We start from the raw sequence: 23,026 nt of genomic DNA on the forward strand, positions 1-23,026 counted from the left end.
AGAGATGATTCTGGGTGCAATGGCCTTTCTTAGTGTTCAGGCACTAGCAGGTTTGCTCATCTTTGCCTTTGCACCATTAGTGCAAATGTAACGCAGTGGAAGAGGCAAATAACACCTTAGTATAATGATAAAAATATCAATAGTTTTGACCTCATGAACCCCTGGAAAATCTTCAGGGTCCCCCAGGAGTCTGCGGAACACACTTTAAAAAGCAATATGTTGATTCCAGCCACTATTTAGAAACTCTCCCTTATGATAAAGAATGAATTCATATCATTGGTTTAAAAACACATAACAAGCTTTATTCCCAATAATTAGTTTAACCAATTTGAAATTGTTTGTTTTTAATAAGTGACATTTAATATCATATTTCATGGCTAAAATGGCAGTAAATGATCAAAAACAGCATAGGAGAAATAGCATATGAATTTATGTGGTCTTGACATAAGAAAAAAATAATGCTGGAAAGTTTGTCGTTTCCTGTGTCACATGTTGCATCTGTGTACTTTGCACTGGAAATTAGAAAGCTTTTTCTTTTTCCTTTATATACATTTATTCTCATCATGTTTTCCTCTTAATCATTTAGCTACTGCACTTGTAATATTTTGTCATTACTAAAATTTTTCTAATCTCATCAAAATCATGAGCTCATGTCATTAAATGGTGGTGCTTTTGAGTCGAAACAAAAAAGAATCAATTTCACTTCATTGTATAGGTGGGAAGCTCAAGAAATGTCTTCCCATTCTGACAAGTACCATCAGAATTTATGGTCTTTCTCAAAGAGAGAAATAATTCTCTTTACAGGATGTAGTAGAAACTGAGCTGCTCTTCTGAATTTGCAAATCATCCTTTCTTGACACAGATAAGAACCGCCATCTTAAATCTTATGCTTCTCAAGGAAAGCATGGCAGCGCACTGTCCTTCCTTTCTTTTTTCTCATCCTTACGTATATAAATCCAATCTGTTCATACTTTCCAGAAGTTTCTACACATTTTTCAGAATGATAATAAGTTTCTACACATTTTTCATACTTTCCAGAAGTTTTCTACACATTTTTCAGAACAGTGAACTAGACTACTGAAAAGATGGGGAAGGCTGGGATAGTAGCTCTAATTTCTACAGTGCTGAGCTGTAGCATGACATAGGAGAATTCAATCTTTGCAGAATCAGTTTTATTTTAGATGAGAACAGTCTTAGTAAATCTGATAAGTTAACAAAAATAAAACCCTCTGGTTACTTCAGATAAAATGGAAGGAAAACAAACTCTTTCAATTTCCTCTTATTTCAAGGAAAGGTCACAGGGGAATCATTTGACTCTGCAACTTTATATGCTTAAATCATTTTCAGAAATTTACAGATTGTCATCTAAAATTTTAAATCACTGTTAAGGAGTTAGAGTGACTGTACACAGCACACATGAAGAAAAATATGCTTAGAAGAATGTAACACTAATAGTTGATACAATATTTGTATCTTAGAAAGTCTTTAGTTATTTGAAAATCTTGTTAGAAACCCTATGCTGGGATTTAAAACTCTTTTGGCAGATTTCATCAGATAGATCTGATTGCGCTTTGTTGCTTTGGCTTATGCCATCAATATGCAGCGTTGCCTAAAACTGCCAATGCACAACCAAGCTGTGGGCTGACGGAAAACATCATCGGCCAAGAGATTCACCTAGAATCTGGCTAACAGAGCTTGGGTTCCCCTTTGGCACAAAGGCATCAGGAGCACATCAGTTCTATGGGCAAAAGTGCAAACTCTGGAACGCCATATAGAGAATGATTATGGTTGACAACACCCTGGGCAGTGTTTATCTTTCCAAAGTGACATGAGGACTCTTCATTCATCTTTGTCTGTTTGGAAATGCCCAGAAAAGTCATTTTTGAAATCATTATCAATAGCATGATAGTATATGCCAGTAATCCGGTGTTGGATTTTGAATAGCAGAGGTTAATTAAACAGCATCACCAAGGACAGTCTCTTCTCAATAGTCACTTTCCTAAACATTTCACTTTACATTAGTCTCTATTGTTTTCACTACATTACATAATCGTGTTTGCATCCCGTGTTTCCCCACATACGGCTTTTCTTTCCTTGTTTAGAGGGGAAAATGAAAATGTTTCCTTGCAAAATTCTTTTGCTCTCTTGCTTTTTCTTTGTCGAGACAGCAGTCAACACAGCTGTCAGCAGAGGCTGCTTGGTGCTGTAGAAATGTGTATCAGCAGAAGGCGTTCTGTCCCTGGGTGCCAGGGCAAATTAAAGAGAGGAGAGGCCAGCTGGGTGGTTACTGGTTTTGGTAAGGAGAGAGGAGCCCTACCTTTTCTACCCCTGCCCATCTGCCCCGTTCCTTCCTGCCTGTCTCCTTTTATCAATTCTCCTTTCACCTCTCTAGGGCTGGTAAACTAATCAGTCACCATATTAATTGTGAGGTTCCAGTGCAACTCTTAATCTGCAAGGAAGAATTAGAACCCGCTTCTTCTGATCCCTAGAGCAGTGATTTTCAAACTTTGGTGTGGTGTGTAAATTCATCTGAGACTTTGTAGGTCCCAGGTGAGGCAAGGGATCTTCATTTTTAATAAATATAAGGTAATTTTGACTGAAGTGATCCCAAGACTAACTTCGAGAAACATTTAGAAACTGTATTTCCACCGCCTTTCCATCTAACCTTGGGGGTGGGCTAAGGAAGAGTTGGAAAAGCTTCCTAGGTGAATCTGGTTCAACACCCATCCTACTTGACAACCCTTTCTGTAGACCAGGAGTTCTCAGTCTTGGCTGTACTGTAGCATCTCCTGGGAAGAGTTTTTGAAAAAAAAAAAAAATGCAGTTGCCCAGACCCACCCCCAAAGATTCTGATTTAAAAGGCATTGGTATTTTTTGAAAAAACTTCCCAGTGACTTTATTATATAGATTTAAAGCAGAGGTTCTCAAAGTGTGGTCTCGTGATCACCGTCACGAGAACATGTTCGAAACGCAGATGTTTGGCCCTACTGAATCAGGAATTCTGGGGATTGGAACCAGCGTTAAAGGAGACCTCCCAGTGATTCTAATACATGCTAAAATGTGAGAGCCATTGTTCTAGACCAAATGTCAAACTTAAAGCAATGGATCTTTAGATAAGACTCTTCTAGTGATTGATAAATCAGCTATGTTTTCCTTCTCCTCTATACTAGTATTTTTTTTTTTGGCACACACACCTGAACAAAGAATACACTGTTATTGCTAACATAAAAACTTGCCATAAGAGCATTTAATAAATTACAGTGAGACAAAAGAATTGATACCCCCTGAGAGATGTAGAGACCATTAACCTTGCTGCTCATTATTCTATCACATTGAGGGTCAGTAGTCTTTTAAAATAGATGTCAAAGATGAGAAAAATGCTGGAAGACAAAAGATGAGCCCAGATTTAGAGTATTTCTCCCTTTTCTCCCCCTATATGACATGGAAAGAGTAGAATAAACGGAATTAACTACATTAAGTAACCTTCTAAAAGTAGTGGCTTCCTTTCAAATTCAAGTTTTAGAGTTTAATAAAGGAGTGACATTTGTTTGGCAGTTATTTAGTAAGACATTTTTATGTACCAGGCAAGATTCTCAGAGCTTTTCAAGTATCAAATTATTTAATCTTTACAGTGACATTTGAGGTTAGGTACAGCTATATTATGAGTGAGGAAAATAAGATGACAAGAGGTGAAGTATGATTTGCCTAAGATGACACAGCTATAAAGTGACTGAGCCTGCGATCTTAATCACTACATTATTTAGGGGAAAAAAATCACAGCTGCTGATTAATTCTTTAATGTCTTGAAATTTTATTTTGTTCAAAACCACTTTTTTGTGACCTCAATTTTTCTTCCAGTGTCCCCTCATGTGTCTTTTTGCATTTGTTTACAATTTATTTTGTGGGGGGGGGAACATTTTATATCACTTCTTTTTATTACTTGCGGTATAAATTTTCTGTTTTAAATCAGTTAGGGGAAAGTAACTGAAAAAAATCTGCCTTTTCAATCACAGGATGTTTTGAGTCCATTGCTTGAACTAAGTTGAGATATTTGGATAAGTAAAGAGAAGTGAACATATTTCACTTTCAAATTTTCCAAGGCAACATTAGCAGCTTCCTCTGCTTCTTTTGAGAAAGATGAATTTGACTATTTGAAGGAAGTCTCCACCAAAATTAATCCCTTTCCCAGGATTTGTTTTGCATATTATTTATCACATTGATAGGTTTCTACGTATTGTGGGTTTGGCAAAGTCATATAGAACAGCCAGAAAATTAATCTCTTGATACTTCTGTTTCAAAAAAGACAGAGAAATCCAAGCTGTCAGGTGTCAGAAAAAGTAGACACCTTATAAATTCTTGGCCCAGATTTGTAACCTAGTGCTTTTGAATAAACCTTCAATTTTCTCATTTATGATTAACAGTATGGTGGTTTCTTGTACCGCAGCCTACATTTTCTTAGGAAAAAAAAAACAAAGAAAGAATTAGAACAAAGGAGAGTGAGAGAAGAATTTTCTTTAAAAATCCTGGACTGAGTACATAATAATTATGTGATGTACTGAAAGAGAAAAATGGACTGGATAATATCAATTAGATAATAGAACTGATTTCTGCTTCTTTCATACAGGATTGAGAATGGAGGAATTTATCTGGACCTCTGATTGCAGTTAGTAAGAGAGTTGATTGATCTAAGTACCTCTGTATTCAACCTCTTTTACTTTTTCTCCTGTTAAGTTTTACTTTCTTTTCACTTCTGGGCACCTAGCTACAGGGCTAATGTTGGGAACTAAGCTGGTTGGAGGGCCCACCTTTTAGACAGGTCCTCAGGTAGTCACTACTGTCTCTCCTGAGTTCAATCCCCTGGTGCTTGTGACAAGTCAGTAACTCATCTGGGTATCGAAAGAGCATGAGTTCCAGAAGGTATATTGGCTTGAGTGTAAATGCTGATTCTGACAGCTAGTCCTCTAGGGCTTCAGAAAAATGATTTCTCAAACATTCATTCTCTTCATTTGTAAAAATAAAAAACAGGTATCTACTTTATAAGGTTGTTATTATGACTAGTCTTTGATTAATTACAGCAGTAGTAGCAACAACAACATAGCAGAGTATCACAATCACCAAACCCTCTTCTGAAATGCTGTGCACAAGATTTCCTCAACTCAGGTGAACTGGCTTTCCTCTTCAACTTCCTAAACTACTGGCAGAAGAAGAGTAGAGATGTCTGGCTATGTCAGAGAAAGTTTTCTGAACAAGCAGCTATTAAAGAACAATCGCTGAGCTGGATTAGGTTAACATTTCCCCCCAAATATGTATTTTTGCAACCCCTATTAATTTCGAAAGGGAATTATGCAAATATCGTAAAGGACCAAATCTGGCCTTCAATCGGGAAAATCTGGGATCTGTACTCCTTTAAGTATGTTTTAGTATGACAATGCTGTGCTTTGATCCATGCTGCTCAAGGCAGTGTGTGACTGCACACCTAACCCCACTGAATGCAAATGGCCACAGGCCCTGCATATTATTAGGAATTCTAATTGAATTTTATTCATAAAGCATTTTGTGGTTCTGTCAACATTTCATCAGAAGTGAACAATCTGTTTTTATTTTAACAACTTTATTGGAGTATAATTGCTTTACAATGGTGTGTTAGTTTCGGCTTTATAACAAAGTGAATCAGCTACGCATATACACATATCCCCATATCTCCTCCCTCTTCTGTCTCCCTCCCACCCTCCCTATCCCACCCCTCTAAGTGGACACAAAGCACTGAGCTGATCTCCCTGTGCTATGTGGCTGCTTCCCACTAGCTATCTATTTTACATTTGGTAGTGTATATAAGTCCATGCCACTCTCGCACTTCATCCCAGCTTACCCCTCACACTCCCTGTGTCAAGTCCATTCTCTACGTCTGCATCTTTATCCCTGTCCTGCCCCTAGGTTCTTCAGAACCATTTTTTTTTTAGATTCCATATATATGTGTTAGCATACGGTATTTGTTTTTCTCTTTCTGACTTACTTTACTCTGTATGACAGACTCGAGGTCCATCCACCTCACTACAAATAGCTCAATTTTGTTTCCTTTTATGGCTGAGTAATATTCCATTGTATATATGTGCCACATCTTCTTTATCCATTCATCTGTTGATGGGCACGTAGGTTGCTTCCATGTCCTGGCTATTGTAAATAGAGCTGCAATGAACATTGTGGTACATGACTCTTTGAATTACGGTTTTCTCAGGGTATATGCCCAGTAGTGGGATTTCTGGGTCCTATGGTAGTTCTATTTTTCTTTTTTTAAGGAACCTCCATACTGTTCTCCGTAGTGGCTGTATCAATTTACATTCCCACCAACAGTACAAGAGGGTTCCCTTTTCTCCACACCCTCTCCGGCATTTATTGTTTGTAGATTTTTTGATGATGGCCATTCTGACTGGTGTGAGGTGATACCTCATTGTAGTTCTGATTTGCATTTCTCTAATGGTTAGTGATATTGAATATTCTTTCATGTGTTTGTTGGCAGTCTGTATAACTTCTTTGGAGAAATGTCTGTTTAGGTCTTCTGCCCATTTTTGGATTGGGTTGTTTGTTTTTTCGATATTGAGTTGCATGAGCTGCTTGTAAATTTTGGAGGTTAATCCTTTGTCAGTTGTTTCATTTGCATATATTTTCTCCCATTCTGAAGGTTGTGTTTTCATCTTGTTTATGGTTTCCTTTGCTGTGCAAAAGCTTTTAAGTTTCAGTAGGTCCATTAGGTTCATCTGCTTATTTTTGTTTTTATTTCCAGTTCTCTAGGTGGTGGGTCAAAAAGGATCTTGCTGTGATTTATGTCATAGAGTATTCTGCCTATGTTTTCTTCTAAGAGTCTTACAAGTGTCTGGCCTTACGTTTAGGTCTTCAATCCATTTTGTGTTTATTTTTGTGTATGGTATTAGGGACTGTTCTAATTTCATTCTTTTATATGTAGCTGTCCAGTTTTCCCAGCACCACTTATTGAAGAGGCTGTCTTTTCTCCATTGTATATTCTTGCCTCCTTTGTCAAAAATAAGGTGACCATATGTGCATGGGTTTGTCTCTGGGCTTTCTATCCTGTTCCATTGATCTATATTTCTGTTTTTGTGCCAGTACCATACTGTCTTAATTGCTGTAGATTTGTAGTATGGTCCAAAGTCTGGGAGCCTGGTTCCTCCAGCTCCGTCTTTCTTTCTCAAGATTACTTTGGCTATTCGGGGGTTTTTTGTGTTTCCATACAAATTGTGAAATTTTTTGTTCTAGTTCTGTGAAAAATGCCATTGGTAGTTTGATCGAATCTGTAGATTACTTTGGATAGTATAGTCATTTTCACCATGTTGATTCTTCCAATCAAGAACATGGTATGTGTCTCCATCTGTTCGTATCATCTTTAATTTTGTTCATTAGTGTGTTATAGTTTTCTGCATACGGGTCTTTTGTCTCCTTGGGTAGGTTTATTCCTAGGTATTTTATTCTTTTTGTTGCAATGGTAAATGGGAGTGTTTCCTTAATTTCTCCTTCAGATTTTCCATCATTAGTGTATAGAAATGCAAGAGATTTTTGTGCATTAATTTTGTATCCTGCTACATTACCAAATTCATTGATTAGCTCTAGTAGTTTTCTGGTAGCATCTTTGGGATTCTCTGTGTATAGTATCATGTGACAGTGACAGATTTACTTCTTCTTTTCCGATTTGGATACCTTTTATTTCTTCTTCTTCTCTGATTGCTGTGTCTAAAACTTCCAAAACTATGTTGAATAATAGTGGTGAGAGTGGACAACCTTGTCTTGTTCCTGATCTTAGAGGAAATGGTTTCAGTTTTTCACCATTGAGAATGATGTTAGCTGTGAGTTTGTCATATATGGCCTTTATTATGTTGAGATAAGTTCCCTCTATGCCTACTTTCTGGAGGGTTTTTATCATAAATGGGTGTTGAATTTTGTCAAAAGCTTTTTCTTCATCTATTGAGATGATCCTATGGTTTTTTCCATCAATTTGTAAATATGGTTTATCACATTGATTGATTTGTGTGTATTGAAGAATCCTTACATTCCTGAGAGAAACCCCATTTGATCATGGCGTATGACCCTTTTAATGTGCTGTTGGATTCTGTTTGCTAGTATTTTGTTGAGGATTTTTGCATCTATGTTCATTAGTGATATTGGCCTGTAGTTTTCTTTCTTTGTGACATCTTTGTCTGGTTTTGAAATCAGGATGATGGTGGCCTCATAGAATGAGTTTGGGAGTATTCCTCCCTCTGCTGTATTTTGGAAGATTTTGAGAAGGGTAGGTGTTAGCTCTTCTCTAAATGTTTGATAGAATTTGCCTGTGAAGCCATCTGGTTCTGGGCTTTTGTTCGTTTGAAGATTTTTAATCACAGTCTCAACTTCAGTGCTTGTGATCAGGCTTTTCATATTTTCTGTTTCTTCCTGGTTCATTCTCGGAAGGTTGTGCTTTTCTAAGAATTTGTCTATTTCTTCTAGTTTGTACATTTTATTGGCATACAGTTGCTTGTAGTAATCTCTCATGATCATTGGTATTTCTGCAGTGTCAGTTGTTACTACTCCTTTTTCATTTCTAATTCTATTGATTTGAGTCTTCTCCCTTTTTTTCTTGATGAGTCTGGTTAATGGTTATCAATTTTGTTTATCTTCTCAAGGAACCAGCTTTTCGTCTTATTAATCTTTGCTATTGCTTCCTTCATTTCTTTTTCATCCATACCTGATCTGATCTTTATGATTTCTTTCCTTCTGCTAACTTTGGGGGTTTTTTGTTCTTCTTTCTTTAATTGCTTTAGGTGTAAGGTTAGGTTGTTTATTTGAGATATTTCTTGTTTCTTGAGGTAGGATTGTATTGCTGTAAACTTCCCTCTTAGAACTGCTTTTCCTGCATCCCATAGGTTTTGGGTCGTTGTGTTTTCATTGTCATTTGTTTCTAGGTGTTTTTTGATTTCCTCTTTGATTTCTTCAGTGATGTCTTGGTTATTTAGTAGTGTATTGTTTAGCCTCCATGTGTTTGTATGTTTTACACGTTTGTTCCAGTAATTGATATCTAGTCTCATAGCATTGTGGTCAGAAATGATACTTGATACGATTTCAATTTTCTTAAATTTACCAAGGCTTGATTTGTGACCCAAGATATGATTTATTCTGGAGAATGTTCCATGGTCACTTGAAAAGAAAGTGTATTCTGTTGGTTTTGGATGGAATGTCCTATAAATATCAATAAAGTCCATCTTATTTAATGTATCATATAAAGCTTGTGTTTCCTTATTTATTTTCATTTTGGATGATCTGTCCATTGGTGAAAGTGGGGTGTTAAAGTCCCCTACTATGATTGTGTTTCTGTCGATTTCCCCTTTTATGGCTGTTATCATTTGCCTTATGTATTGAGGTGCTCCTATGTTGGGTGCATAAATATTTACAATTGTTTTATCTTCTTCTTGGATCGATCCCTTGATCACTATGTAGTGGCCTTGTTTGTCTCTTGTAATAATCTTTGTTTTAAAGCCAATTTTGTCTGATATGAGAATTACTACTCCAGCTTTCTTTTGATTTCCATTTGCCTGGAATATATTTTCCCATCCCCTCACTTTCAGTCTCTATGTGTCCGCAGGTCTGAAGTGGGTCTCTTGTACACAGCATATATATGGGTCTTGTTTTTGTATCCATTCAGCCAGTCTGTGTCTTTTGGTTGGAGAATTTAATCTATTTACATTTAAGGTAGTTTTCAGTATGTATGTACCTATTACCATTTTCTTAATTGTTTTGGGGTTGTTATTGGAGGTCTTTTCCTTCTGTTGTGTTTCCTTCCTAGAGGAGTTCCTTTAGCATTTGTTGTAAGGCTGGTTTGGTGGTGCTGAATTCTGTTAGCTTTTCCTTGTCTGTAAACATTTTAATTTCTCTGTCAAATCTGAATGAGATCCTTGCTGGGTAGAGTCATCTTTGTTGTAGGTTTTTCCCTTTCATCACTTTAAATATGTCCTTCCACTCCCTTCTGGCTTGCAGAGTTTCTGCTGAATGATCAGCTGTTAACCTTATGGGGATTCCCTTGTTTGTTATTTTTCCCTTGCTGCTTTTAATATTTTTTCTTTGTATTTAATTTTTGATAGTTTGATTAATATGTGTCTTGGTGTGTTTCTCCTTGGATTTATCCTGTTTGGGACTCTCTACACTTCCTGGACTTGACTATTTCCCTTCCCATATTAGGGAAGTTTTCAACTATTATCTCTTCAAATATTTTCTCGGTCCCTTTCTTTTTCTCTTCTTCTTCTGGAACCCCTATAATTCAAATGTTGGTTTGTTTAATGTTGTCCCAGAGGTCTCTGAGACTGTCCTCAGTTCTTTTCATTCTTTTCTGTTTATTCTTGTCTGCAGTAGTTACTTTCACTATTTTATCCTCCAGGTCACTTCTCCATTCTTCTGCCTTAGTTATTCTGCTATTGATTCCTTCTAGAGAATTTTTAATTTCATTTATTGTGTTGTTCATCGTTACCTGTTTCATCTTTAGTTCTTCTAGGTCCTTGTTAAATGTTTCTTGCATTTTGTCTATTCTGTTTCCAAGATTTTGTATCATCCTTACTATCATTACTCTGAATTCTTTTTCAGGTAGACTGCTTATTTCCTCTTCATTTGTTTGGTCTGGTGGGTTTTTACCTTGTTCCTTCATCTGCTGTGTGTTTCTCTGTCTTCTTATTTTGCTTAACTTACTGTGTTTGGGTTCTCCTTTTTGCAATGTGCAGTTTTGTAGTTCCCGTTGTTTTTGGTGTCTTCCCCCAGTGGCTAAGGTTGGTTCAGTGGGTTGTGTAGGCTTCCTGGTGGAGGGGACTAGTGCCTGTGTTCTGGTGGATGAGGGGCCTTGTCTTTTTGATGGGCCAGACCACATCTGGTGATGTGTTTTGGGGTGTCTCTGACCTTATTATGATTTTAGGTGGCCTCGCTGGTAATCGGTGGGGTTGTGTTCCTGTCTTGCTAGTTGTTTGTCATAGGGTGTCCAGCACTGGAGCTTGCTGGTCGTTGAGTGGAGCTGGTTCTTTGCGTTGAGATGGAGATCTTTGGGAGAGCTTTTGCTGTTTGATATTACTTGGAGCCAGGAGGTCTCTGGTGGACCAATATCCTGAACTCTGCTCTCCCACCTCAGAGACACAGGATTGACACCCAGCCAGAGCACCAAGACCCTGTCAGCCACTCAGCTCAGAAGAAAAGGGAGAAAATAAGAAAGAAATAGAGAACGGAAGATAAATAAATAAAATAAAGTTATTAATAAAATAAAAAATAATTGTTAAATATTAAAAAAATTAAAATGTAATTTAAAAAACAAAAGAAAGAAGAGAGGAACCAATCCAAAAAAGAAATCAAACAATTATAACAAGTGCTAAAAACTATACTAAAGAACAAAAATAGAAACAGACAGACAGAACCCTGGGACAAATGGTAAAAGCAAAGCTATACAGACACCATCACAAAAAGAAGGATACACATACAGACAAAAAGAGAAAAAGGAAAAAAAAAATCTATATATATTTTTAAAAAACGGAGGAAGAGAGCAACCAAATTAATAAACAAATCTACCAGTGATAATAAACTCTAAATACTAAACTACGATAAGCATAAAACCAGGAATAAATTAGATGCAGAAAGCAAACCCCAAATCTACAGTTGCTTCCCAAGTGCACCGCCTCAATTTTGTGATGATTCCTTGTCTATTCAGTTATTCCAGAGATGCAGAGTACATCAGGTTGATTTTGGAGATTTAATCCACTGCTTCTGAGGCTGCTGGGAGAAATTTCCCTTTCTCTTCTTTGTTTGCACAGCTCCTGGGGTTCAGCTTTGGAATTGGCCCCGCCTCTGCATGTAGGTTGCCTGAGGGCATGTTGTTCGCTCAGACAGGACGGGGTTAAAGGAATAGCTGATTGGGGGCTCTGGCTACTCTGGCTGGGGGTGGGGGGAGGGGTACGGATGTGGGGCAAGCCTGTGGCGGCAGAGGCCACCATCATGTTGCAGCAGCCTGAGGCATGATGTGCGTTCTCCCAGGGAAGTTGTCCCTGGATCACGGGACCCTGGCAGTAGCGGGCTGCACAGGTTCCCGGGTGGGGAGGTATGGATGGTGACCTGTGCTTGCACACAGGCTTCTTGGTGGCTGCAGCAGCAGCCCTAGCATTTTATGCCCGTCTCTGGTGTTGCATACACCCGTCTCTGGAGCTCATTTAGGCGGTGCTCTGAATCCCCTCTCCTCGCGCACCCCAAAACAATGGTCTCTTGCCTCTTAGGCAGGTCCAGATTTTTTCCCGGACTCCCTCCCGGCTAGCTGTGGCGTACTAGCCCCCTTCACGCTGTGTTCACGCAGCCAACCCCAGTCCTCTCCCTGGGATCTGACCTCTGAACCCCGAGTCTCAGCTCCCAGCCCCCACCGGCCCCGGGGGTGAGCAGACAAACCCCTCGGGCTGGTGAGTGCTGGTCGGCACCGGCACCGATCCTCTGTGTGGGAATCTCTCCCCTTTGCCCTCTGCACCCCTGTTGCTGTGCTCTCCTCTGTGGCTGCAAAGCTTCCCTGCCGCCAACCCCCATCTCTGCCAGTGAAGGGGCTTCCTAGTGTGTGGAAACCTTTCCTCCTTCACAGCTCCCTCCCAGAGGTGCAGGTCCCATCCCTATTCTTTTTTTTTTTTTTTTTTCCATCCCTATTCTTTTGTGTCTGTTTATTCTTTTTTCTTTTGCCCTACCCAGGTACGTGGGGAGTTTCTTGTCTTTTGGGAAGTCTGGGGTCTTCTGCCAGCGTTCAGTAGGTGTTCTGTAGGAGTTGTTCCACATGTAGTTGTATTTCTGATGTATTTGGGGGGAGGAGGGTGTTCTCCACTTCTTACTCCTCTGCCATCTTGAAGGTCTGACTCGAACAATCTGGTTTTTATCAATTCAGATACACAGGTTATCTGCAGACAGCCAGAAAATGAGCGGAATATCTCCAGGAATAAAGATTATACTTTCAGATTAATTCTCTCTTGGAAAACAAAACTAACAAGAGTTAGTAACTCATGGATGAGAAATGCAAACACTAGAGAATCAGTCTTATTGGGGAGAAGTAGAATAATATTCAATTTATTGCTTTCCTAACTTATTGCAAAATGACACTGGGTACAGTGGTATCTGGGACTGACTTTTACCGGACATGCTTTCACTCGAAGTGATGAAAAAAAGGGTGAACTTCTTTTCCTCTCCTTTTCACTAGTTATTCTCCTATTGTTTTGAAGTGTTAAATGTTAGCTAATACCACACATCTGCAAGTGCGGAGTATAGAAGGTTTTCTTACTTAGATGAGCCAAAAAGTCAGCACTGCACCCTGATGACCCACATCTGTTCTCTTTTTTGAGCCAATTCCACATAATGTGAATGAGTCAGAGAAAAACACGCTGGTTCAGTCAACAGCAGCTCTTTTTCTTCATGTTAGTAATGACTGGGACTTGGAGTTGGAACTGGCTTAAAAATATGTATCTGGTCCTTTCCCCGCCTGAAGGCAAGCATATGGTAGACAGTATTTTCATCATGAACCATCCCTCAGAAAAAAGATTTTACAACTTCCTTGAACACATTCTAGTGTCTATAATCTACAAATTGTGATCTGTCCATTTTCTCTTTTGCCACTTATCTAAATTCCTGTTGCTTCAACTTGCACTTATTTGACTTTGCTGTCAGCTGAATGGGATTGCCTCTCTCCCTTCCATGTAATTTAGTACAGTCACTGGCTAGGGAGTCTCAGATAGCGTGGCATTTAAAAAAATCTTGCACTGTTGGTGGAAATGTAAACTGGTGCAACCACTGTGGAGAACAGTATGGAGGTTCCTTAAAACACTGAAAATAGAGCTGCTGTATGACCCAGCAATCCCACTTCTGGGCGTATATCCAGAGAAAACCATGATTTGAAAAGATACGTGCACCCCAATGTTTATAGCAGCACTACTTACAATAGCCAAGACATGGAAACAACCTAAATGTCCATCAGTAGAGGAATGCATAAAGAGGAGGTGGTATGTGTGTGTGTGTGTGTGTGTGATATATATATGTAAAATGGAATACTACTCAGCCATAAAATAGAATGAAATAATGCTATTTGCAGCAACATGGAGGGACCTAGAGATGATCATATTAAGTGAAGTAAGCCAGACAAAGACAAATATCTTATGATATCGCTTATATATGGAATCTAAACAAAATGATACAAATGAACCTGTATACAAAGTAGAAATAGATGCACAGACATAGAAAACAAACTTATACTTACCAAAGGGGAAAGGAGTGGAGGGAGGGATAAATTAGGAGTTTGGGATTAACATATACACACTACTCTATGTAAAAGAGATAAGCAACAGGGACCTGCTGGACAGCACAGGGACCTGTACACAATATTTTGTAATAACCTATAAGGGAACATAATCTGAAAAAGAATATATATAATTGAATCACTTGGTTATACACCTGAAGCCCACAACATTGTAAATCAACTATATACTTCAATAGCAATAAATAAATAAAAAATAATGATTGAATGAACAACAAAATATCATGGCAGTACATTTGTGGTAAAAAGGATATGACTCATATTGACAGTTATTTATCTCTTTACAAAAACGTTTAGTGTCCACTTATGTGGCTCCTGATGTGTCCTCCGAAGCTCTTTTATACCTATGAGTGTATGGACAATAGAGATTTTGCTTTGCATTACAGTGGAGGCTCTTGGTAGCCCGGGGAAAGGAATACCTCACACACCTTTCCAAAGGGTAGAAATATCAATACAGCCCTGTAGTCATTTGGTTGGTTTCCTGCCCAAGTCTCTCTTGCTTTAGAAGGCTTCAAATTGTTTAGTGGAAGAGAAGAAAAAGAAAGATGCTCAAATGTAGATAGAATAAGAGTATATGGAGAAAAGGAGAGAGTTTTCCATTTCTAAGCACAGTGCCTAAATTTGAAAATAAACTTGCATTAACCAATACACTTAACAAGTGTGAAAATAATGGTAGCTGTTTGAGGAGAGAAGGCATGGTCTCAATCATTTTTTCCTGTGTCTTCTGCTTCTTCAGCCCAGCATCTTCCTCACCCACCTTGAATAAATTATGGGAAGGACTAATGGAAAGTAAAGAGTAGATTGAAAATGAGGCCAGTGTACTGAGAAAAGTGTTCACTCAACTCAGGTTTCAGTCTCATGAGCAATTGCATTGAAGCCTTCGTTTCTTTGCCAGTAGGCCTTAAAACAAGTTGTGTCACAAAAGTAAAGTAACTCATATAGGCCTAATGATAGCTTCTATTTTATTTGTTGTAAGTTCTAGATATAATTCGTGGAAAGCTACCTAAGTGAATTAGGGCTTCTGTGGTTTTCAAGGGACAGAATTTAAATTCAGTCTTGAGCTAAACTTGGATATTTTGGGCCCTGCGACCAAAAACTCCAGGAGGTGGATATGACTTTAGATACGGCTGATCAAGACATATATCCACGAACAGCATCCCTTTTCTCTCTGTCTCAGCTTTGCTTTTTTCTGCATGATTTACTCTCAGGAAGGATCTTCCCACAGGTTAGAAAAAGAGGAGCTCACCACCGCCCCCGTCCTTGCAGCGTCACAATACCCAAGGAAAGAGAATTTTTCTTTGCTGACATTCCCAGAAATAGTCCAGTGATTGTGGCTCTATTGTCCTGACTTGAGTCGCATACCCATCCCTGAGTATTTCAGTGGTTCTGGGATATATCTGAATAGGCCTGGCTTCTCTTGTCCTGATCAGTTCAAGGTGGTGATGATAATTGGTAGCTCACATGGAATGAGAAATCTGCCAGGTGAGGGGACCCCTGGACAAAGAGACTTCCATACTCTTATCTTTCCACCTGTGAGAAGTGTTGTAACAGGGCTCAGAAAATACTTCCACTAGAGTGTAAGGCAAAGAAACCTCTTCAGCGAGCCATTACCACTGGCCTAATATGTGGTTCTGGGTCCTGAAATTCTTTTTGCAGAATACTTAGACCACCTCTCTTTTTTTTGGTGCCTGTTCCAAGGCTACAGAACCTCTGTTTATCAGTAGCTACATTGCAGGACCTATGAATTTTCCACTTCGTCTGTGGAGGGGCTTTCCACACACAGGTCGACCTACCTCTGGCTTAGCATATGAGGTCAACCTGAAACACGTAATTAATTACCCACAGAAAAGTCAAGTACTCTTACCAGAAGAAAAAAAACCAGGAAGAAAAGGAGAGGTATCTTTGTCAGTATGTCAGTATATATTAAAAATACTATTTGGTACTATTATCAAAGGCAATGTAATTTGATAATTGATTGATCATATTTTGTGATGACTGGCAAAAGTGAATATTTTCTGTGAATAAAGACATTTGTGATTAGGGAATTTTTTATTATAATGTATATAGTTCATTACATAAATACTTCTGTAGCTCAAGGTTATTCTTTTTTAGGTTTGAAACTCCTTTTGCCCATTTGACTTATGTTTATTGTTTCTGTTGTGTATTAGGCAGAGTTTTCCAGAGAAACGTAACCAAAGGATGTGTATACATGTAGAAAGAGATTTAATTTAAGGAACTGGCTCACACAGTCATGGAGGCTGGCAAGTCCCCAAATCTGGGGCAGCAGGCTGGGGACCCAGGGAAGAGCTGATGGTGCAGTTCAAGTCCAAAGGCTGTCTGCTGTAGAATTTTTTCTTGTCCCTGGGAGAGGTTGGTCTTTTGTTCTATTCAGGCCTTCAGCTGATTGGATGAGGCCCACCCTATAAAGGGCAATCTGCTTTGCTCAAAGTTTACCAAAGTAAATATTAATCTCATTCAAAAACAGCCTCACAGAAACATCCAGAATAGTGTTTGACCAAATATCTGGGAACTGTGGCCCAGCCAAGGTGACACATAAAATTAGCCATCACATACTGTAAAGTACTGTGCTGTGGCAAATTGGATTTTATGAATTTGTGGTTATTTTCATGATCCAATGAGTTGCACACTTTTGGGAACTTTATGTCAGATTTTATCACTATGAAATTAGTATTGTTATAAAAATTTGTCGAAAATATTTTTAGGTGACCTTGAGATTTTTAAGAGAGAACCTGTGATCTTATAACACTAAGGTTTAGAATGTGTTTTAAAGCAAAAATTGTTCAGTTTAATAAGTTTTTCCTAAAGCAGAAAATACTAAATACATTGAAAATGAGCAGGAAAAAAATTTTGTTTTCTAAGGATTATCAGATTGTAAGAAAGGGAGAAGGTAAGCTTTATGGTTCCCATGATGGTTTGATAATGGCCAAGTAAGCCTATTCATTCATCAAATACAGGACATAATGCCCCTTTACGCACTCATTCATATCACTCCCACTTCCTGCATATTTTCAGCAGGGAAATTTGCGATCTGAGTCAATAGTTGATGTTCTCAATATATTTCCTTCCAGAATTCCAGAACCAAAACAACTTGGCCATTTATAAGTTGGAATCAGTCCCAGGTCTTAGATTTATGTATGTATGTATGTATGTATGTATGTGTATATGTTTGTATTAATGATTGTTTTCTTTAAAAGTGGCTGGTCAGTTTGTGAACTCTCATTAAAGAGAAGTGGAGTATGTACAGCATTCAGACGCAAATAAGCTTGGTTATGGTGAAATAAGATGGTTAGTGTGCATTTGCTATAAGAATTTTGACTACAAAATATGCTAGTTCAGGTAGATTTTTCCAAGAATACTCGGAGAAGTCTTTCAATTCCCACTTTAGGAAGACAATGAGAATGTTAGGTGAAAGTGAACACATGCAAGGGATTGGAAGTGACATTTATTTCACTGTGGTGTTAAGCATAATGATGCACAACAGGGGAGGGTTCTGTTATTGATTTCCCATCCTGTCTTCATTTTAAAATGGGTGAAACTTCCTTAATGTGTGTGGCTAAGAGAAATATCTTTGTTCTCATCCAGATGCAGTCTGTACCTCCCACACCCATAGACACCTCATTCTTACATTGCCATTTATAAGTAGGAACACATCCTGTTCTGAGTTGTGATGATGGAGTCAGGTTCTGCTTCTCAGTCTATCTTATGCCTCTCACAAAATTTATCTCAAGAGTCACTGTCGGGCTTCCCTGGTGGCGCAGTGGTTGAGAGTCCGCCTGCTGATGCAGGGGACACGGGTTCATGTCCCGGCCCGGGAAGATCCCACATGCCGCGGAGCGGCTGGGCCCATGAGCCATGGCCGCTGAGCCTGCGTGTCCGGAGCCTGTGCTCTGCAACGGGAGAGGCCACAACAGTGAAAGGCCCGCGTACCGCAAAAAAAAAAAAAAAAAAAAAAGAGTCACTGTCAGTGTTTTTATTAAGAAAGTTCATTACTTTTGGAAAATTTTCCATAGTTAATTGCATATGATTTTGGGATGTCTCTTCTTTGCCAGGCTCCGTACATCACTGTCTCTCATTTCTGTGCTTTATGTATGCTTTTTGAGTGACTACCTCCTGACTAACTGCAGTACTGCATTCTGAGACCAGTTCCGTGATACCATCTGGGTGTCCGACACCCAGTGGAATTAAATTAGAGTTCAACTCCAGTGCTAACTACCTAGAGTTAGTACTGACCCAGGTTAAAGGTAAAGTTCCTTCACAAGACTGCCCCTACTTCAGACACCAGCCACAAGTTTGGCTGTTTCCAAGCCACCCTCACTTCTGCCTGGTGGGTAAAAAAAAATCTTAAGGCTTCCCACAACTTCCTCAGATTGGATAATTTGTTAGAATTCACAAAACTCATTGAAGGTGCTCTAATTATGATTACAGTATCATTATAAAGGTTATAACGGCAAAACGAAGAGACATTGGGGCAGGTCAGGTGTTGGGCGCAAATGGAGAGCTTCTACGCAGTCTTCTCCTGGAATCCGGGCACATCACTCTCCTAGTGCATCAATGCGTTCACCAACCAAGAAGCTCCAGTGAGCCTCAGTGTCCAGAGTTTGTTATCGGGGTGTCATTACATAGGCATGATTGAGTAAATCATTGGCCATATGATTGAACTCAATTTCCAGCCCATCTCCCATGCCCAGAAATTGAGTTGGTCCAAAGTTCCAATCCTCTAATCACAGAATTGGTCTTTATGGTGACTAGTCTCCATCTTGGAGCTATTCAGGGACCTACCACTGAGTCACCTCATTAGCATAACAAAGACACTGCTTATCACTCAGGAAATTCCAAGGATTTTTGAAGCCCCATCCCAGGAAACAGGGACATAGATTATATGTATGTATTATCATACCACAAATACATTCTTCCCATTTCTGCTCTCTGTTTATGACATGGTTAGGGAAAGTTAACTTAGCCTTGTTTTGGTGAGAAAAATCCTGCCTCCTGGGCTCCACGCTACAAATGATTGTCCCATTACGTAGAAACATAGATGACATGACATTTCTGCTGAAGTAACTGTCTTCTTCCTTAACAGGTCAGGGACTTACTGTTTAACCCTTTCATGGTCTACTCTCATGTGAGATGTAGAAGTACTTTTTTAAATTAAGTATTTATGTTCTCCTTTAGGATTTTCATGTTTTCAGTAACTCACAAGAGGTAAAACCTTAACTGGTATTTAAATGTTAGTTGATCCCTATCAGAGGATCAACCATCATGTACAAGGCATTTTGGATGCACATTAAAATGAAAAAAGACTAAGTTCCTTTTCTCCCTAGCTCTTAAATATGAGTTTAAGAGCTGAGTAATAATATATGTCTGTGGTTTTCAAAGTTTATACTCTTCTAAGGAGAGCTACTTTTGTTGAAGGGTACCAAAACCCTTCACAGAATCTCAGGATTTGGAGGAACACAGCACGCACAAAAAATCACCAATACAAGATACATTGCAAAGGATTTTACAAGGCAAGACACAGCTGAATAAAATAAATAAATATTATTTCTCTTGGTGGGGAGAAATAACAAAAGCAAAAAAGTAGGAAAGTGGATTATATCCTTTGAGAGGCCATAGCTTATTCTCTATTTTAGCTGGAGTGTAAGATATATATATAGATGAGCAATAATTCATGGAGATGTATTCTATCTGTTTGGCAAAGTAGAGGGGGCATGGAAGGTTTTTAAGAGGAAGACTTGTAGGATAGAATGAAACTATAGGCTGGATAACAATTTCAAAAGGTTTTGAAAATGTTTAAGAAGATGATAAGATTCCAACTAGGAGTGGTGTTCAGAATGGAGAGAAAGATGCAGGAACAGTTAACTTTGAAAAAGGACACAGTCAGGACTTGACAAATGGAACTGAAGAAATTAGGTGGAAATAGCAGAAGCTTAAGAAAAATATAAAATCACAATTAGCTGAGATCAGGTAATACTTCAGGCAAAGGAGGAGTCTACTAAAACATGGGAAGCTCTTCTTTTATAATGAAATTTTCAGGGTTACACACTCCTTGGAGAAAATCACAGGAATTGGATAATTGTTCACCTGTACATTTGAATTTAAGAACCTACAATAACTTGAGAATGTGTCTTAACAGTAATCTCTTTGATAATGTACATTAATATTAAAATATTTAATATCAGCATTTACACACGGAAATAAAGACATAACATTTGCAGTACCAAAGGAGCTTGTCTTTTATGTCGAGTACATTGTGAAGTGCTTAGAGCATTAAAGCAACATCTGGACGATACTTGCTTTATAAAACAAATTAGGTAAGCAAACATTGACTGTAATGACATTCTAACAGCCAAAAAGCATATTTCAAAATTAAACAGGAAGGCAATTCTTGTTTTAAGGTAAACATTTTCAAGATGAACACTTACTTCAAACATTTCACCGAAGCTAGCGGATAGAGTTCAGCCAGCTGAAATCTTCCGCAAATTGCTCCATAGCTGGCTACTGTATCACACCCCTATATAGAGGCTGTCTACAGGAAGCCATTGACTCAAACACTTTGGTCAAATGCTTTTCTCAAGGCCCTAGCCAAACAGCTTCTTCTTTTTTCAAAAGCAAAAATGTTTTGTGGGTAGCCCCATTGATGTACTAAACAAACTGCCGTCTGTGGCTTCTTTTTCCTGAAATCTGAAAAAATTGAACAGACTGTTCTATTTATGATTAATTACTAGAGGCTTAAGGTTAATTACTCTGTTTTCATTCCATTAATTCCCTTCACAAAGAGCTCTGCTGGTTGGTTTACCACATCCACCAATCAGCTCCAAGTATGGGAGACACAATCAGCTCCTTTGAGTCTGGTGATTATTTTCATTCCCAGGGATATTTTTAAGGGTGATAGAAACTAATTTTCCTCCTCCTGTTTCCTTCTAGAAGAGTGTGAGATTGTCACACCCAGTCTTTGTGTGCCTGATGACTAAAGAATATTTTTCTGAGCTTTCGACTTTTTTTTTTAAACTTCGGTTGAAAGTTTGACTGTACAAACTAGTTTGATAATTCTGAGTGACTTGACTAATGAAATTAAACACAAAAGCAATTAGTTTCTCTCTGAATGCTTCCTCATTGGCTTTTCATGAGGACATTCTGGCCAGACTCTTCCAAAACTCCTCTCTTTATTTGTGAATCCAAAAGTTGCTTTTATGAATCTTTACTCGTATCACTAGAAATAGTGTGTAGAATAAGAGATTAAATTTTTGTGAAGGTTTTATGGTAAATCAGAGAAGTAGTACATTTTAAGAAATATAAAACTGTATATAATATTTTACATTTATATTTTTATATTATATATAGGAAATATAAAACTTCAGGGAGTTATATGTATAGATAAAATGCAAAATTATTGGCTACCATGCTCTGATAAAATTGGAACAATGTTGGCAATAGATTGGGAGTCATGAGACCCCAAGGCCTGGCTCCACATCTGTGTAATTTTAACTGCCTATACCTCTAATTTGGCTCTTGATTTCTTTTAAATAGATAAACTAATCTTTGATCATTGTCACCAAAGCTCATGTGTTATTTTAAATGACGTGTATTTGAACTCAAGATAAAGACTGAGAGTTAAACCCTTTTCCATAGTGGTCTGTTTAAAACCGTCATATACATTTAGTACAAATAACTCTGGCAAACAAAATTGCTAGCCTGTGGTTTCTTTTCTTTTAATGGGCTTCTTCTAATGAAGCCCATAGAAGTTTTAGGACTGAGGGAAGTCCTTGGAAGTCCTCAAACAGGATTATTATTATTATTTTTGAATCAAAAAATAACTTTTGCAATCACAGCTACCTTGAGCGCTGATATACCATGAAAATTCAACAAAAAGAGTAGTAATCAATAGATAAGTAAGAAAAGCAGAAATAAAGGAGAAGATGGAACAAAAGAAAGGGAAGATCCATGTTCTTGGAATATTAGGTACTGGGGATGAATTGCTACTCTTGTTCACAGGATCCAGTTGCTGTGGCATTACACTTTTTTTTTCTTTTTTTTGACAGTCTAATAATGAAACTGATAACAATAAAAGTGACAAATGCTCTGTTGCAAGTTTTGATTTTTTAAAAAAATACTCCAGGTGCATCCCAGTTGTGTAATTAGGAAAAACTTTCAAATGACCGTATATTAAATCATGTTCAAATGCAGGTCTTAGCTTGCTTTCTCTATACTTGAAAAACCCCAACTCTGAATACATTTCAAGATTTAAAATAAGCAGTTCTGTATCATTCTGTCACTTATATTTAGTATATAAAACTAGCTCAAAGCAGTTTTTCTTATATAAAATGGATATTTAGTACTGTGTAATTTTTAGACAATTTAATTTCATTAATTATAATCATAGGCTAATCTAATTCATTTGCTCAGTTATAGAACTATGTATGCACATGTAAAATGATGTCAATTTATTTTAACTTGCGTCATTCATTATTCTGTACAATTATATGGAAACTTGTGGGCCCTAAGACCAAGTTTTAAGATACAGTTTTTATTTACAATTTTAGTTTACAGTATTCTTTATTATATTAGGCAAAGCTTTTCTAAAGTAGAAGAGTCAGGCAACCTTTATCTCTTCTGAATTTCTGTTCCTTGATATCCCAATGCATGAAATTTACAGACGTTTGAAAAAAGGGA

This window comes from Delphinapterus leucas, chromosome 11, assembly GCF_059928025.1.
Source record: "Delphinapterus leucas isolate spDelLeu-1000000601 "Yukka" chromosome 11, BTC_Dleu_Yukka2, whole genome shotgun sequence".
NCBI lineage: Eukaryota > Metazoa > Chordata > Mammalia > Artiodactyla > Monodontidae > Delphinapterus > Delphinapterus leucas.